The sequence below is a fragment of the Pseudorca crassidens genome, chromosome 4 (assembly GCF_039906515.1).
Source record: "Pseudorca crassidens isolate mPseCra1 chromosome 4, mPseCra1.hap1, whole genome shotgun sequence".
NCBI lineage: Eukaryota > Metazoa > Chordata > Mammalia > Artiodactyla > Delphinidae > Pseudorca > Pseudorca crassidens.
In genome coordinates this window covers 35,916,061-35,933,021 of record NC_090299.1, presented here as the reverse complement: position 1 = coordinate 35,933,021, position 16,961 = coordinate 35,916,061, and the positions used below count along the sequence as shown (strand labels likewise).

At 50.6% G+C, this 16,961-nt stretch overlaps 1 protein-coding gene across 3 annotated transcripts in view; it reads right to left on the bottom strand.

Annotated features, from left to right (window-relative positions):
• LOC137223536 (janus kinase and microtubule-interacting protein 1) overlaps positions 1 to 9,650 on the bottom strand; it is a 100,876-nt gene extending 91,226 nt beyond the window's left edge. For all 3 annotated transcript variants that reach the window (XM_067735473.1, XM_067735472.1, XM_067735475.1), the window contains exon 1: positions 9,311 to 9,650. The gene's annotated coding sequence lies outside the window, so the exon portion shown is untranslated. The remainder of the gene's footprint in view (positions 1 to 9,310) is intronic.
• Positions 9,651 to 16,961: the final 7,311 nt, after the last annotated feature.

Sequence of the window (16,961 nt, the reverse complement as noted above, 5' to 3'; positions counted from 1 at the left end):
GCAACTGGAGTAGCCAGAGGTCTGACCCCCATCACTGCCATTTCTACCTGGGCAATCTCAGGTAATAAGTCACTCATTCTTCACCAATGAGGTGGTACGGGCCCAACAGGGGCTGGAGAGGAAGACTCGCTGTTGCCCTCAATAACCCACTTCCACTTCCACGTCAGCACGATCCACTCCTCAGTCCCCACCCGAGCAGCAGCAGAAGGCTAGCAACTCGCAGGCAGGTGTGCATGGAGAAGACAAGGAGGACAATATCCGCTGACCCCTGCAAAACCTGGACAAAGCCCTTCACGGGCATCTCTCCACGTGGAACACATGGCACCCTGGGTTGGGGAGAGGGGTGTGACCCCCCAGGACACCAGAACTCCCAGGGGTGATGTGCTTTGTCTCCCTCGAGGCTCCTGGCTGGGTGGGGAGTGGAGTTCAACCCAGACTCCCTCCCAGGCCTGGCAGAAAGCAGTGGGGATATGGTCTGGAGCAGAGGAGGTGCGCAAAACATGGAGGTGGCCTTGCCAGGCCCTGAGAATCAGCTTCCCTCGACCAATCAGCTCTGGCCATTGGGCAGCCCTGCCCACTGCTCTGAGAAGCATGGAGAGATCTCCGCCTTCAGAGACCACGGGAAATGAACATGCAAACTCTTCAGAGGACAGAAGAATTCTGGTGCAGTTACTCTATGCGGAGGGAGTAAAAACGCTAGAGCCATTGAGTGGAGGCGACTCAGAAGAGGGTCCCAACGCTCTTCATCCTAATCCTGTTGCCGCCAGTTACAGAGAGGCTACCACGCACCAGGCTGTATGTGGATCCAGCCTGTTCCCCTCACGAGGTCTGCCCTCAGGGCTCCCAGCTAGAGACCCAGCTCTCACCGCCCTGCGATTGTTTACCAAGTCTCCTTACTCACATTCTCCAGGTAACAGTCACAGTCTTGGTGATGGGGTTTGTGTTTTATTTGTGGGTCTCCCCTCTCTCAGAATGAAAGCTGCCATGGGCAGGGACCTTGCCGCGCCTGGTCTTCCTGGGGCTCTAGTTCCTTCCGGGGGCACACAGGAGGCCCACAGATGTGCACTGTCACTCTTTGTTATCAGACTGAGTGCCTTGTTTACAGAGGAGGAAACTGAAACATGGGAGAATGTAACTCACTTGCCCAGGGCCACATACTTCACAGAAGGCAGAGCCACCATCCTCTGGGCCTGGTCCCTGCCCCTGAGGAGCATAGCGTCTAGAGCAGCACTGCCCCCCAAAATACAATGTGAATCCCAGGTAAAAATTTAAATTTTCTAGCAGCCACGTTAAAAAAAAGTAAAAAGAAACCAGCGAAACTAATTTCAATGATACATTTCATTTAGCCCAACATATCCAAAACGGTTTTGTTTCAACAAGTCATCAGTGTTAAAGTTATTACTGAGATCTTTCTCATTCTCTTTTTCCTACAAAGTCTTTGAAATCCAGTGTGTGTTTTCCATTCCCCAGGGCAAGTGAACATATGGCTTAGGAGGCCCGTTCACAATCATTATGACCAGTACTTCTGGAACCACCAGTGTCAGCAGCACCACCTGACACATACCTCCTGTACACCAGCATGCTCTGGGACGTCTGCACAGTTATTTCTGACCTTCACACCAACCCCAAGAGCTAGGGACACTGAACTTTCTCCATACTGAACAGAAGAAAAAAGGGAAGCTTGGAAAGGTGAAGTAACACGCTCCAGATCACCGAGCTACCAAGGTGGAGTTAGGAAATTAACGCACATCTGGCTCTAAGCAAAACAACAATTATTTCTTGGGCACCTACTGCATGCCAGCGTCTTGTGCTGAGAGATAGAAAACATGCCAGTCGAGGTTCCTGCCCTCACGGTGCTTTCATTCTAGCTCAGGAGAACCAGGGGAATGATCACAAATGGGGAAACAAAACACATTTCAGATCATGATGATTTCAGAAGAAACGGGGTGCCAGAGGGGAGAATAACAGTGGAGCGGGAAGGCGGGCATCTACCTGAGAAGGGCAGGGAAGACGTCTCCAAAGAGGGGACATTTAAGCTGAGACATGAAGGATGAGAAGAAGCCAGTTCCGGTGAGGGCAGGAGATGAAAGGGCCAGGCGGCAAGAAGCAGACACAACACTCTGGGCAGGAGAGTCCAGTGCATTCCAGGAACCATCAGAAAGGCCCCCTATGCTGCGCCAGCTGCCTCTCTGGGCCACCGGGTTGGCCCCTGGCGGGCCTCCCTGCCTCAGGGCGCTCCCACACTCTGGCTTGGAAAATGAGAAATCTACAAACCATTCTCCGGATGTCAAGAGCAAGTGAAGGCTGGCGGTTCCCAGCACAGAGCCTGGCAAGGAGGGCACATTCATAGCTATCTGCTGAGTGGCTGAACGGATGAATCAGTGAGCAGTGGGAGGAGAGTGGAAGCACCACAACAGAAGCCTGGTAGCCAAGGCCCCAAGAAGAAAGCTTTAACACTTGAAGCTACGCCTCAAACACTCTGCACAATAGCCGAAAGGTAGAAACCACCCAAGAGTCCATCAACAAATGAATGGATAACAAAATGTGGTCCAACCTTACAATGGAATATTATTCAGCCTCAAAAAGGACTGAAGTACGGATACATGCTACGACCTGGGTGAACCTTGAGGATATGATGCTGAACGAAAGAAGCCAGACACAAAAGGCCACATATTATATAAGCCCATGTATATGAAATTCCAGAACAGGGAAATCACAGAGACAGAAGGCAGATGGGTGGTTGCCAGGGGCTGAGGGACGGGGAGGGGGAGTGAGTGTTCCACGAGGAGGGAGTTCTCCTCGGGGATGATGAAAGTGTTTTAAAGCTAGACAGAGGTGTTGGCTGTACAACACTGTGAACGTACTAAATGCCACTGAATTGTATACTTTAAAATGGTTAATCTTACATTGTGTGAATTTCAGCTCAATTTTTTAAAAAAGGGGAAGGGGAGGAAAAAAGAATTGTTTCAACAGAACGGTCAGGTCATGATCCTGTTAAATAAAATAAAACCCCGTGTCTCAGAAAGCAGATAGGAGTGATCAGCCTCCAGAAGTACCAGAATAGAAAAGGAAAAGAGAGAAGACGGACTTTCCAATGTTAAAAGAAGCAGAAAGCTATTGATACTTTACCAGATCCCTCTCACCTCCACTATTGACGCCTGTGATACTCACGGTCTTCCTGTCCTCCATAGGAAGCAGGACTCTCCTCAGTGGTGTGTCCCACCCCTACCAGCCCTAAGGAAGGGACGAGGGGCCAGTCCAGGGCTCCTGAATCAAAATGCAGCCGAGGTGGAGGCTTGGGGGCCAGCAGGCTGAGCCAGCGCATCCCCTGACCTGGCACACACAAGGGCATTACTGCTACAATGGGCAGCCCTTGGCAGCCCCGGGATGGCCACAACAGAACCTCCTTTCATTCCCTAAAGTGGCCCTTCAGCCAACTCTGGGCCACAGGGGAGAAAGTACAGCAGGAAACCTGCCTCCACACAGCACATGGGTCCTCTGAGGTCCAGTTGGGGGCTTTAGGACACATGACGGGTCCTGAGGATGATTCCAAGACCTGGAAAGGATAAAGGGGACACCACGAGCCACACAGAGAGGACAGACCGACCTAACGACTGATTAAGGGTGTGGCTGTTCCAGGGAACAGCATCACAGCGACTGTCCACCACACAAGGCTGGGTCTTCACCTCTGTTCTTTTTTTTTTTGCCGTACGCGGGCCTCTCACTGTCGTGGCCTCTCCCGTTGCGGAGCACAGGCTCCGGACGCGCAGCCTCAGCGGCCACGGCTCATGGGCCCAGCCGCTCCGCGGCATGTGGGATCCCCCCGGACCGGGGCACGAACCTGCGTCCCCTGCATCGGCAGGCGGACTCTCAACCACTGCGCCACCAGGGAAGCCCCACCTCTGTTCTTTATTTCATCCTTACACCCACGTGGACGGCAAGGATGGGGATTCGGGTTATTCCCATTTCACAAATGAGGACACTGAGCTGTGGAGGGTTCAAAGGGTACAGGCGATCCTCCACGGTCAGCATACGGCAGAGCCGGCGTTCAAACCCAAGGCTGCCATCAACGCCTCCTGTGCTAAATTATGCTGCTGCTGATGTTTGCTTTTTTCTACAAAACTCCCACAAGGCAGGACGGAGTCATGGTTAAGAACATGGGCCGCCGGTTTGGGATGACGGAAAAGTTCTGGAGATGGATAGCGGTGATGGTTGCCCAACAATGCGAATGTACTTAATGCCACTGAACTATATCCTCAGAAATGCTTAATATTAAATAGTATATATATTTGAAACAAAGATATTTTAAGAATTGGTCAGGTACTAGGACATAAAGAAACTATCAACAAATTTTAAAAAAATAGATATCATACAGACCACATTCTCTGAACATGGTAAGATTCTGTTAGAAGCTAATAAAAAATATAAATTCTTCCCCTGCTGGAAAAAAATCCCTGCTTCCCCAGTTACCAGTTCTGTGACCCTGGGTAGGCTTCACAGCCTCTCTGTGTCCACCTGTAAAATGGGAGATGCAGGGCTTCTCCCTCTGGGGTTGTGTTCAGGATTGAATGAACTCAAACCAGGGAGAGAGCACAGACCAGGGGGTGGCAAACTTCTGCAAAGGGCCAGGTAGTAAATGTTTCTGGCTTTACTGGTGTCTTCTCCAACTGCCCAACTCTGCCAGTACAGGGCCGAAGCAGCCATAGACAGTAGGTATATACAAATGGACATGGCTGTGTACCAGTAAGACTTTCTTTACAAAGTCAAGCAGCGGGCCGATGAGCAGTAGCTTGCGGACACCCTGGCGCTCGGTAAGTGCTCAGCCAATGTTAACTGTTACAATTAAGAAAAACAGCATTTATCTCAATTCATTTCTGTAGACCAATGAAAGGCACAGTACTCCTTGTTGCGGTTCTGAAAATAAATACTATCACCAAAGACAAGAACAGAGCCACTGTCCCCACTGGGGAGCGGGCCCCTCCCTCACTCTGAGCACCCCTGCGCCCTCTCTCTGCTGCTTTCAGGTTGATTCAGAACCAGCATGTTAATTACCTCCTGGGCTACTCTCTGCAAGCACTCGTGCCCCTCCCACCTCCCACAGGAGGGGCTCCTGACCCCTGCCCTTCACACCATGAGGCCCTCAGGGCCCCCTTCCTTGTCCTTGCCCCTCCCTGCTGGCCCATGGTCCCTGGGCTGTCCATCTGGCTTTGGAAAGGCATAAGCAAAGAAAACATTTTCAGAAGGCGTTCAGGGCTAGAGTGGCAAGCCAAGGTCCCACTGCTAGCCTGCCTTGGGGTTTTTTTCTGAACCTCAGGCTACAGCAACACCAATAGCTACTACTGCCTTTAAGGTAACATGTTTCTATTAAAAGCACTGAGAAGGCTCCTCTGATTGATTTCTCACACTAGCCCTGTAGGAAGGTTTTCTTTCCATTACTGGAATCAGCATGCTTCATGGAACAACATCTAAGCTCCGGAGTGAGAGACACCCCCCCCACCCCCCGCCCGCCCACACACACACACACACACACACACACACACACACACACACACTGCTTAATTCCACCTCTGCCTCCACCTCCAGACACAGCCCCTGCTTGTCAAGGCCTCACACAATCCTTACCCTGCCTGGTGCTGTGCAGTTTAAATGAGATAATTCATGGCAGGAGTGGGAGTTTAAGCAACAATAGAGAGCTATTTTCCCTATGTGAACATCACAGGAAAAGGGACTGGGCACAGAGAGGTTAAGTGACTTGCCCAAAGTCACACAGCCAGTAGGGGTGAGGTGGTTCTCAATGCAGCTCCTCTAACCCAGCCCTGTTCCCTCCCAGCCCACCTCACCTAGCTGGTGGCCACTGCTCATGATCACTAGTTCCATTAAGAGTTTTCCTTAAAATAGATAACCAACAAGGACCTACTGCATAGCACAGGGAACTATACTCAATAATATGTAATAACCTATAATGGAAAAGAATCTGAAATATATATATAACTAAATCTCTTTGCTGTACAACTGAAACTAACACAACATTATAAATCAACTATCTTTCAATAAAAAAAAAATTTTTTTAACGAGTTTTCCTAAGAATTGGGTGGAAATTATTGTAACTGCTGTACCCCAACACTGAGCAGGGAGAAAGTCTAGATGAAAGAGGCATCGAAGGAACTGTTCTGGGACCAGTGGACTCTGAGTTCAGGATTCCTGCATGTAGCTCTCAGCACCTTCTCACCCAAGTCTGCACAGTTGGGATTAGTCAACACGGCACCCACCCCTTTCATCTTTCATTCCTGCTTATTGAATATTTAGCTTATTGGCATGACGTTGTTAGCTTGCGAAGGACAAAGAGGGCCTCCAACCAGGCCATTTGCTCTGTGACAAAGCTAAAGGATTTATCTTTTTCAAATCACTTATGACACCCTCCTTCCTTGTCATGACCACTTATTTAAGTGCTTCCAATGCCCAGAGACTACACTTCTGATCTCACACCAACTCAGCCAAAGACAGACCACTGCCCTCATTTGTACAGGATATGGAGGTTCAGAGAGGTTAATCCTCTTGCCCAAGATCACACAGCCATAAGCAACAGGCACAGGTGAGTCCAGCTTCAGAAGCCCTGCAGGTTGACCCAACCACAGTGGGGAAGGAGGCCGACAGAGAAGAACCAGGATACACTGCAGTCACCCCCAATCTCTCTGAGGAAGGCATCCCATTTTAGTTAGAAAGCCCAGGTGGGAAGCACTTGCCCAGCCGCAGATGAGTAAGGGGCAGGGCCCGAAGGGGAACCCAGGCAGTCTGGCTCTACAGCCTGGAGAGAGGGAGAGCCCGTCCTCGGGGAGGTAAACAGCCATAGCACACGGCGGCAATCACTGCTGGGTTATGCCTTCCTCAGAAACTGTTCCTCCCTCCGCTCCTCTCCAGCCCCAACTTGCTCTGTGCTAAGACAGCGGGCTCCATCGTGCCTTCTCCTCATGAAGCCTCCAGGTCGGGGGAAGGCAGCTGTCATGCTCTCTCCCTCTGTACATGTCTCTCTTCCAGCGCTGGCAGTACCGATGCCAGTGTGAAGGTCTCCCCAGGAAGATGGAGCCCCACCAAAGAGGGGCTGCCTCTCAGACTTCACTGTGCCCCTAGTCTCTGGTGGGCAAGGTCTGCTTAAGGAAAAATGACACAAATACTATGCAACGTACAGATATAAGGTTCTGGGAGAGAACTACACAATCTGTTTGGCAGAGTCAAGGAACACCACAGAGAAGTAACATGAGAGCTGGGCTTTGTCATATGAATAGGAGTTCTCCAGACAGACAAAGGAGGGGATCATTTCTGGGAGAAAACACAGCACGTGGGGAAAACCTAAGTGGGAAGATGCATCTGGGGACACAGAGTTGGCATGTGTGGCTGAGATTGTGGTGGGGAGAGGAAGAGGTGGGCCAGGGAAGCCGGGATGTGAGGAACTTGTGAGGTCATGGAGGCAGTGGGAGCCATGGATGGTTAGTGAAGGATGAAAATGGCAATGAGCTCATTTGTGGGACCCACACTCTGACCCTTTGAGGGGCTTCTTGCTGTGATAAGACTCAAGGCAAGAGCTGCCCCCAGACTCTGACCAGAGATGTTCAGCATTACAGACCACATGCAGGCGTCTCAACAACAAAAACTGTGCAACCATCCATAAACCTCCATCGAGTTGTACAAAACGAAAAGTTTGCTCAGACCAGCAGGTCTCTGGGAGTTGACAATGCCCTGCTGGGCAAGCATCCTGGGGGCGGGAAGTGGGGGAGTGCTGACCATCCCACCCCATCCCCAAACCTGTCCCTCTTCTTCGTACATCCGGGCTCATGGAAGAGCCACCCACCTGCCCAAGGCCCTGGAGAAGAAGCCAACTCCTTCCACAGCCCCGCCCCATACCAGGTCACCCTGAGTTGGGGGAAGGCCCCCCCCACTTACGCCGGATATGTACTCTGGGTGGATCCCTCTGCGAGGGGCTTAGGCTCCTCCACCCTCCGCCAGAACCTCTTAGTCTGGTCTGGGAGGCGGAGGCCATCAGTTAGGGCAGCAGTATGTCCAGCTCTGCCATACAGGAAAGCTCAGGTGGGGCACGGGGCTCTCCCTGCCTTGTTCTAGAAGGAGCTGTCCAGTTAAAGGAGGGGAGTTCCCGGAGAGGGAAGAGCACGAGCAAAGGCCAAGGAGAGCGTGCCTGTGAGTGTGCATGGAAGGGGTGTGGGGGGCGGAGGAGGACCAGGGTTAGATACAGTATCTCTGGAGCTTAGAGAGCTGGGCAGAGGCCGGCGGAGAGCCCAGGCCGGCCAAGACTTCAGAAGGGTAGACTAGAGTGTGTGGCGAGGGGAGGTGGTGGTGGTGGTGTATGTGTGTGCGGGGGCGAGGGGGCTGTCTTTAGGCGAAAGGCTCCAGCCTGGGAGGCAGCCTCTATCAGGGATGACGAGGCCGGCTCAGGAGCCCGAAGCCAGGAGGGTGGAGTGATGGAGCGATGGAGTCAGGCGGCTGGTGGCGAAGGCGCGGCAGGCCCGAGCGGCCGCTAGCCTGAACGCAGGGCGTCCGGCAAGGTGCCCGGCCCCGCGGGAGCCAATCTCTGTGCGCCATCTCCGGAGGCAGAGTACGCCCAGGGCGCGCCGGCCAGGCAGGAGGGTGGGTACCAGCCTTTCTTCGCATTTCTCCAGCCTCCTCCCCGGCGCCCACGTGGGCGGAGCAGCGTGGGGGTGTGCGTGGCAGAGGCCGCGGCAGCGTGTGCTGTGCGTGGGGTGGGGCGGCCTCGCCCTCCCGGCCCTCTGCCTCCACGGCGCGGCCCGGGGCTCCATCCTCTGTACCACCTCGGCAGAGATCCGTGGGACCCAGACCTACTCAGGGGGTGGGACCCAGAAAGAACCGGCCGGCCACGCCCCCCGCGCCACTCCCGGGAGGCACCCGGTGGATCCCCCTCCCCCTCCTTAGCTTGGAGACGGAATGGGGAGAGGAGTGGAAATGGGGGTGGCATAAGAAAGAGAGGGCTGGGGGCGGGAGAAGGAGAGGGTGTATGTAGGAAGGCGACGCAGAGTCCTCCGGCTGGGAGACTGCAGGGGGATTTGGAGGGGACTGGGGGATGGGAACGGAAAGGTGCGGGACCTCAGAGGTGAGATGCAAGAGTGGCAGTGTAATCAAATGGGGGCGCGAAGGCTGGAGGAGGGGCGGGGAAGGTGGGAGACGGGGCGGGGCGGCACTGGTCACTGCGTCCCTTGCCAATGGGTCAGCCCATCGGTCGTGGAGTCCGCGGCTCCCCTTTGGCCATCGCGCGCCTCCCGCCCCCCGGCGCACCTGTACCCACCTGCTCGGTGCTCAGGCCCGAGCCGGGCAGCAGCAGCAGCAGCGGGCGTAGCGAGCGCAGCCCCGCACCGCATCCTCCGGCCGCCCCCCTCCCCGCCCAGAGCTTACGCTGCCGCCGCCCCCGCCTTAAAAAGGACAAAACGGAACAGAAAAAGGATGCATGCAAAAAAAAAAAAAATCGTAAGAAGCAAATGAGGAAGACGGGCTGATGTGCGCGCGCGGCCCGGCGGGGCGGGGGTTGAGATGCAGCGACGCGGGTGACCGTGCTTAGGGCAGCCGGTCAGCGCGTGCCGCACACTCCCGGCTGCAGCTCCCGCGGCAGCCCGGCGCCCGGCTCGCAGCGCGGCCCCGCCCCTCACCCGGGGCGCCCCTCCGGTTGGTCCGTCCTCCTGCCAGTCGGAGGGGTGGGCCCGGCGCTTGCCCCGCCCCCGCCAGGGGCCGAGGCCGGGAGCTGTTCTGCTGCTTCGAGAGGAGTTTAGGGGAGGCCTGAGCGTGCGCAGTGGGCCCAGCGGCTCGTGCCAGGGAGGGGCTGGGGGACCTACTGCTGAGCTCCATCAGCCTAGCCGCTCTGCCCAGCGCTGGGTCGAGGCTGACTCTGACGGCTCCATCTAAAGCTAAGGGCCCCAGGAAGCTCGTTCCTGCCCTCAGGGGACTCACACCCAGTTTGGAGAGAGTGTGTTGATATTTATAACCTGAGACTGTGGCCATCCTGGGCCATCCGTGGTCCAGAAGACACAACCACCATGGTACTATGTTTCCCCCTTTGTATAGATAACAATTTGAAAGTCAGAGGTTAAAGGAATATGTTGAAGGTAACACAACCAGCAAATGGCAGAGCCAGGAGTCTTACTCCTGAGCCCAGAGGCTTCACTACTAGGCAAAACAGCATCACCAAACAATAGTAAAATGAACGATGTGATGTCCAGCTGAGGCTTGAAGGAAGGGTAGCATTTAGCTAGGCAAAGATTCATTCATTCAGTTTCGTTTCACAAATATTTATTGTACCAGGTACATATCCTATGTACCGGTATGTGTCCTATGTACCAGATAACCATTAAGATCTAGAGATACCGCAGTGAAAAGACAGAAAGCAAACAGCTGCCCTCCTGAAGCTTACATTCTAGCAAAGAGAAGGGAGGAAAGAGCGTCCACATAAAGGGAACAGCACGTGTTAAACCCCTTGACTGGAGGAAAATGTGGCATATTTGAGAATCTAAAAAAAAAGTGGGTGTCTCTGTGCCACAAAGAGGTAAGCGGGAGAGTGGGGAAAGTTGAGGCTGGGAAGGTGGCCAGAGGCCAGCACATGTAAGCTCTCATAGGCTATGGGAAAGAATTTGGAATTTATCCTGAGACTGTCTCACCAGGGAAGGTGGTCTATAGGAGCACTGTCAGATTCATATTTTTAAAATGTACATGTCAGGATGAGCTATGTAAAGCCCCAGGAACAAACAAACTCAAATCTCACCATCTTGCTCATGCTACACATCCCACCTGGGCCAACAGGGGGCTCTCATTGCTCTAGTGAATCAGGATCCCAAGCTGATGGAGGCTCTATCTGAAACTGTGTATTGTACCCACAATATATTTGGCAGTTTGAATGAAAGGTGGCAAATTGTACCGGCTTTTAAAGTTTCCACTTGGAAGAGACACATCACTTCCCCTCATGGCTCATTGGCCAAAGCAAGTCACATGGCCATTCCTGACTTGAATCAGGGTGAGAAGTGCAGACCTCCCGTGTTCCCAGTAGATGAGAAGAACTGGAATATCTGTGAACAGATGAGACTCTCATTAACAGATGGACTGGCTGCCTATGGACTGTGGACTGAAGAAGAAGGCAAGTGTGGATCACAGAGGTGGGTGGGCGTGGCTTTGGTGGCAAGGGAAGAGGAGCATCAGAGAGGGTCAAGCATCAAATTGGCAAGACTTGATCAAGGCTTAGACAGGAGGCACTCAGAGAGAAGAGGCATCAGGGATGGCCCTGGTGTTATGGGTTGACTTGAATTCCAAAAAAAATCAAACGTTGAGGTCTTAACTCCCATATCTCAGAATGTGACCTTTTTTGGAAATAGGGTCATTGCATATTAATTAGTTAAGATGAAGTTGTACTGGAGTGAGGTGAGCCTTAATCTAATATGTCTGGTGTCCTTATAAAAAGGGGAGATTTAGACACAGAGACACACACAGGGAGAATGCTATGAGAACATGAAGGCAGAAACCAGAGTGATGCATCAGTAAGCCAATGAATGCCAAACATTGCCAGCAAACCCCCAGAAGCTAGGAGAGAGCCCTGGAACAGACCTTTCCCTGGCACCTTCAGAGGGTGCATGGCCATGCTGATACCTTGATCTCAGACTTCTAGCTTCCAGAACTGAAAAACAATAAATTTCTCTTGTTTAAGCCACTCAGTTTGGGGTACGTTGATACATGCATATTTCAATAGTTAGGGATTATATTTGGCTGTGAGTAATCAAAATGCCAACTATACAGTGGCCTAAACAAATTTTTTTTTCTCACTCAACAAGAAACCCAAAGGTAAGCCATCCCTTCTTTTATCCGTTTGCACTGCTTCATCCTCAGCATACAATTTTCTTCCTCATTATAGCCTCATGGTGGCAAGATGGTCACCCTTACTCCAGCATCTCATCACTATACCAGTCAAGAAGAAAGGGAAGGGACTTCCCTGGTGGTCCAGTGGTAAAGAATCCGCCTTCTAATTCAGGGGACATGGACTCGATCCCTGGTCAGGGAACTAAGATCCCACATGCCAGGGGGCAACTAAACCCGTGTGCCACAACTACCAAGCTCACGCGCCTCAACAAGAGAGCCTGTGTGCCACAAACTACAGAGCCCACACACTCTGGAACCCGCGAGCCACAACTACAGAGCCCACCCGCCCTGGAGCCTGCGCGCCACAACTAGAGAAGAGAAAAACCGCATGCCACAATTAGAGAGAAGTCTGCACGCTGCAAGGAAGAGTCCGCGCGCCACAACAAAAGATCCTGCATGCCACAACGAAGACCTGATGCAGCCAAAAATAAATAAATAAATAAATAAATAATCTTTAAGGGAAAAAAAGAAAGAGAAGGGCAAAAGGCATAACTCAACTGAGTTGGCTCCCTTTAACCACTTTCCTGGAAACTCTTCCCAGAGACCTCTGTTCTTGAACCAAGTTAGTGTCACATGGCCACCCCTGGCTTCATAGAAATTTAAAAAACAAAAAAGTAAGGAGGGTTCATTGTTGCCTGAAACAAAATCAGGGTTCTGTTGGTGAGCAAGAGGGGAGAATGGATTTCGAGCTGGCAACTAGCAGGGGTGGACCAGGTTTCACAGGACCTGGAGCTTGCGCAATTTGGGAGGTCCTCTTTAAGAAAAAGAAATTTTAAAATTACAACACAAAATTAAGTACAAAAGTGAATATGTATTTAGAATAATTTTAAGCATCACAACAAATGTTTAAACGTTTCAAGTTGTCAGATATCACAAGCATTTAAAAAATCCAGAAAAATAATATAAGTTTTAATTAACTGGTATCCACCTTTATAATATCTTTCTCTACATTTTTTTGGCTTTTTCATCTTTTGGGATTGTCTCTTCATAGGACAATAATTTCGCAATATTTTTTTCTATGGAGAAAATAGAAAGTAATTCATAGTACTCCTTTAAAGATGGATTTTTTAAAAAATATATTTATTTATTTGGCTGCTCCGGGTCTTAGTTGCAGCACATGGGATCTTCGTTGCAGCATGTGGGATCTTTTAGTTGCAGCATGCAGGATCTAGTTCCCTGACCAGGGATTGAACCCAGGCCCCCTGCATTGGGAGCATGGAGTCTTAACCACTGGACCACCAGGGAAGTCCCTAATGATGGATTTTTATAAAACGTTAATTAGAAAACTTTCTTTCAGCTTCATAACTCATTATTAGTATTCATGTACATTGTTGGGATTGTTGTCAAATTTGGAAAGACCTCTATCATTGTTTCATAAATGAACACTAGGATTTGGAAGACTTGCTTTTATTTTCAGTTTCCTCATTGTGATTTTATTAATTTGGGGGACAAAAGGCAATTGTACAGATTCAAATAAGTCTTCTGGAAATTGTACAAATCTTCCAGAAGATGACTCTGCCAGCAGTTCCAAAACCTTGGTGCCCCTCACAGGCACATGTGGAAACATATAAAAATGCAGATGCCTGGGCTCCTCCACATCTTGCTGAAGTGGGGCCTTGGAATAGCAGGGCCCAGGAATCGGTATTTTACTAAGTGCCCCCATGATTCCAAAGTCTGCTGAGGCCTGAGAGGCCCTGGATTAGGTGATTCCAAGGTTGCTTTCTGACTCTGAAGGTTTGCAAATCCAGGTCTCCCCATTGGAAAAATTACCTTTTAAACCTCGTTCCTCCTCTACCCATTTACTCAGACATCAGGTGGCCCTGGATTGGCACAGTGTGGGGAAGGGCACACCTGGAAGCCATCGTATCTGCTCAGGGAGCAATAACTCGACCTACACAGATTGGCTGAGGACCATATAATCATAGCCCACTAAACTCACGCCAAGACATCCTCCACTCAACTCCCCTTCAGCTACATCCCCAAAATGCCTTCAGCCACGCCAGCACCTCCCAACATGAGGAGTGTGATGATGGGAAACCAGTGGGAAAGAGACGGTGGGTGTTATGGGCTGAACTGTGTCCCCCAAATTCATATGTTGTAGTCCTAGGCCCCAGCACCTCGAACACTGGCTGTATTTAAAGAAAAGGTCTTTAATGAGCTAATTAAGGTAAATGAGGTCTTTAGGATGTTTCCTAATCCGACATGACTGGTGTCCTTGTAAGAAGAGGAGATTAAGACACAGACACACACAACAGGAAGGCCACGTGAGGACACAGGGAGGAGACGGCCATCTGCAAGCCAAGGAGAGAGGCCTCAGAGGAAACCAACCTTGCCCACACCTTGATCATGGACTTATAGCCTCCAGAATTGTGAGAAAATAAGTTCTGTGCCATATAGTCTATGGTACTTTGTTATGGCAGCCCTAGCAGTGGGCTTGACCAACTGTGGCTAAAATATCTCACATTTGCAAAATTGTCAAAACTATGTGACCACCTGAACCCAGAGCTCAGGCCCTCCCCAGCCTTGGAGGAGCCTGCAGCTTTGCCCTCCTTACTTTGCAGGGAATCCATGCCTACTGCCACTATGTGCTCACTGCACACCCCCAGGACAAGCCTACAAGTCAGGTACCATCACTACTTCCTTACTAGGGATGAGGGGGCCCCAGGGCCCAGACACAGGAAGCAGTAACGTGGGGGCCAAGAGCCCATCCCTCTCCTCCAAAGCGGCCTCCCTGGCACGTGGGACTTGTGGTGTGTGACCCAGGCCTGGACATCACAGGGAGGTAGGTTTCAGCTCAGCATCATGAGGACAAAGGCCCTCATCAGAGATGCTGCTCCCTTGGCTGTGAAGGCTGTGAACTTAGGAGAGCATTGGAGAGGGGATTCTGCCGGGGTGAACCTGAGGCTTGTGCCCACCACTGCAGGAGCCTGGCTGCCTGCATTGGATCCTGACTCTGTCACTTACTAGCTGGTGACCTTAGGCAAGTTATTGCCCTTTTACTTTCCTCAGTTTCCCCATCTGTAAAGTGGAGCTTATAATGGTAATAACCTCCTAGCTTTGGGTGGGGATTAAATGAGTTAATATATATGAATCTCTTGGTTTCCTAGGGCTGCCATACCGCACACCTGCCAGATGGTCTGGGATGTGAATCCTGAGTCCACCATCTGGTCCATAGGTTACCTTGAACCTCAGTTCCCTCATCTGAGTAATGGGAACAGAACCTACTTCACAGGCTGCTTTGGCTGTTTAACTAGATTCCGATCAAGACACACCTAAAAGAGGGTCGGGGCTATTAAATGTACTCAGTTGGTAACACTGCTGGTAAACATAGTTGAAAAGCTTACCTCCTTCCATCCCTGCAGGGCAGGTGCTGTGATTCCCATTTTCTAGATGAGACAGTGGAAACTCAGAGAGGCCAAGTCACTCTGACAAAAAGGATCTGGAAATTACAGCCAGGTCTCTATGACCCCAAGGCCATTTTCTCCATCAATTCACTTTCAAATGCAAAGGATGGGGATGATAGGGAGTGAGGACAGCTGTATGATTCCATTTATATAGTTTTATCAAAATGACAAAACTCTAGAAATAGAGAACTGATTCGTGGTTGCCAGGAGTTGGGGAGGGGGCTGTGACTATAAAGGGTTAGCAGGAGGAGGGGTCCTTGTCTGGAACTGTTCTGTATCTTGACCGTGAAGGTGGTACACAGAGCTCTAAACACGCACACGCACATGCACATGCACACACGAGTCCATATAAACCCAGGGAAAGCTGAATAAGGTGGATGGCTGGTATCAACATTGATTGTCTGGTCTGTGATGTTGTGCTATAGTTTTGCAAAGTGTTACCAGTGCGGGTAATTGGGTGACGAGTATAATGAGTCGCTGTGTGTTTTTTCTTACAACTGCATGTGAATTTACAATTATCTCAAAATAAAAAGTTTTTTTAAAAGACAGTGGTAACCGTTAAGATAGCTGACCAAGGCTCTTGCACCAGACAGCGTTCTTCCCTGGGACAGGGAGATGGAACCGGGGGGGAGGGGGGAATTGTCCTCCAGAAACAGGGTGGAGCAGCCTTGACGCGGGTGGGGCAGGCAGAACACCCAAGTTCTCCACCACCTCCAGCGTGGAGGCATCCAGCCTTCTCAGCAGCAAGGTCCCTGTGCCAAGACAGGCTTCTTTCATCTCCTGTCCACCTTCCAATGAAAACGGTTTTCTGTGGGCTATTTCTGGTTCTATGAATAATACATGCTCATTGTAAAGAATTCAAACAGTACAGGCAGATATAAAAAGGAAAACAAAGGTCACCTTGAATCTTGCTGCACAGGGTAACCCCCATGGGCCCTCGGGTGACCAGGCCTTCATGCATCTCCTCCAGTGCAGATACATACAAATGACTTACATGAATGGACTCCTTTTATGCACCACATTTTTATTGTGGATGCTTGAAAGTGTATACTGTATACATACACGCCTACATACACACACACATACAGGGGTTTGCAGGGGTCATTGTTTTACAAAATGAATCCATCCTAATCATATTTATCTGCTTCTTACTTTTCATGCTCATCAACACCTGGCGAAAATCCCTACTAGCATCTAGAGGGAACTAGATTCATCCTTTTGAAAGGTTGAAAGGCTGATGGCTTCCATGATGTAGGCATCCTCTTTGTCCTTGTCAGCTTAGGACAGTGGACAGTAAATACTCTTGCACGCATGTCCTCACATATCATTCTACAAATGGATTCCCAGGCATGGAATTGCTGGTTTGAAGGTTTAAACTTTTATTTTAGTAGATGTTGAGAGGTCAACTTCCCAAGACTCTGTGGCACCTCACCCTTCTACCTCAATGTGTTTATTTCTCATCATCAACCAATGCGGACACTACAGCGTGCTGTAATTGTTGCCATTCTGATGGATGTAAAGTGATATGTCCTTGTTATCCTAGTTTGCGTTTCTCTGTCTATTGGGAAATTTGACAGAATTTGAATATATACATAACTTTAGATCTGCTCTTTTGATAACTGTTCATACTCTTTGCCCATT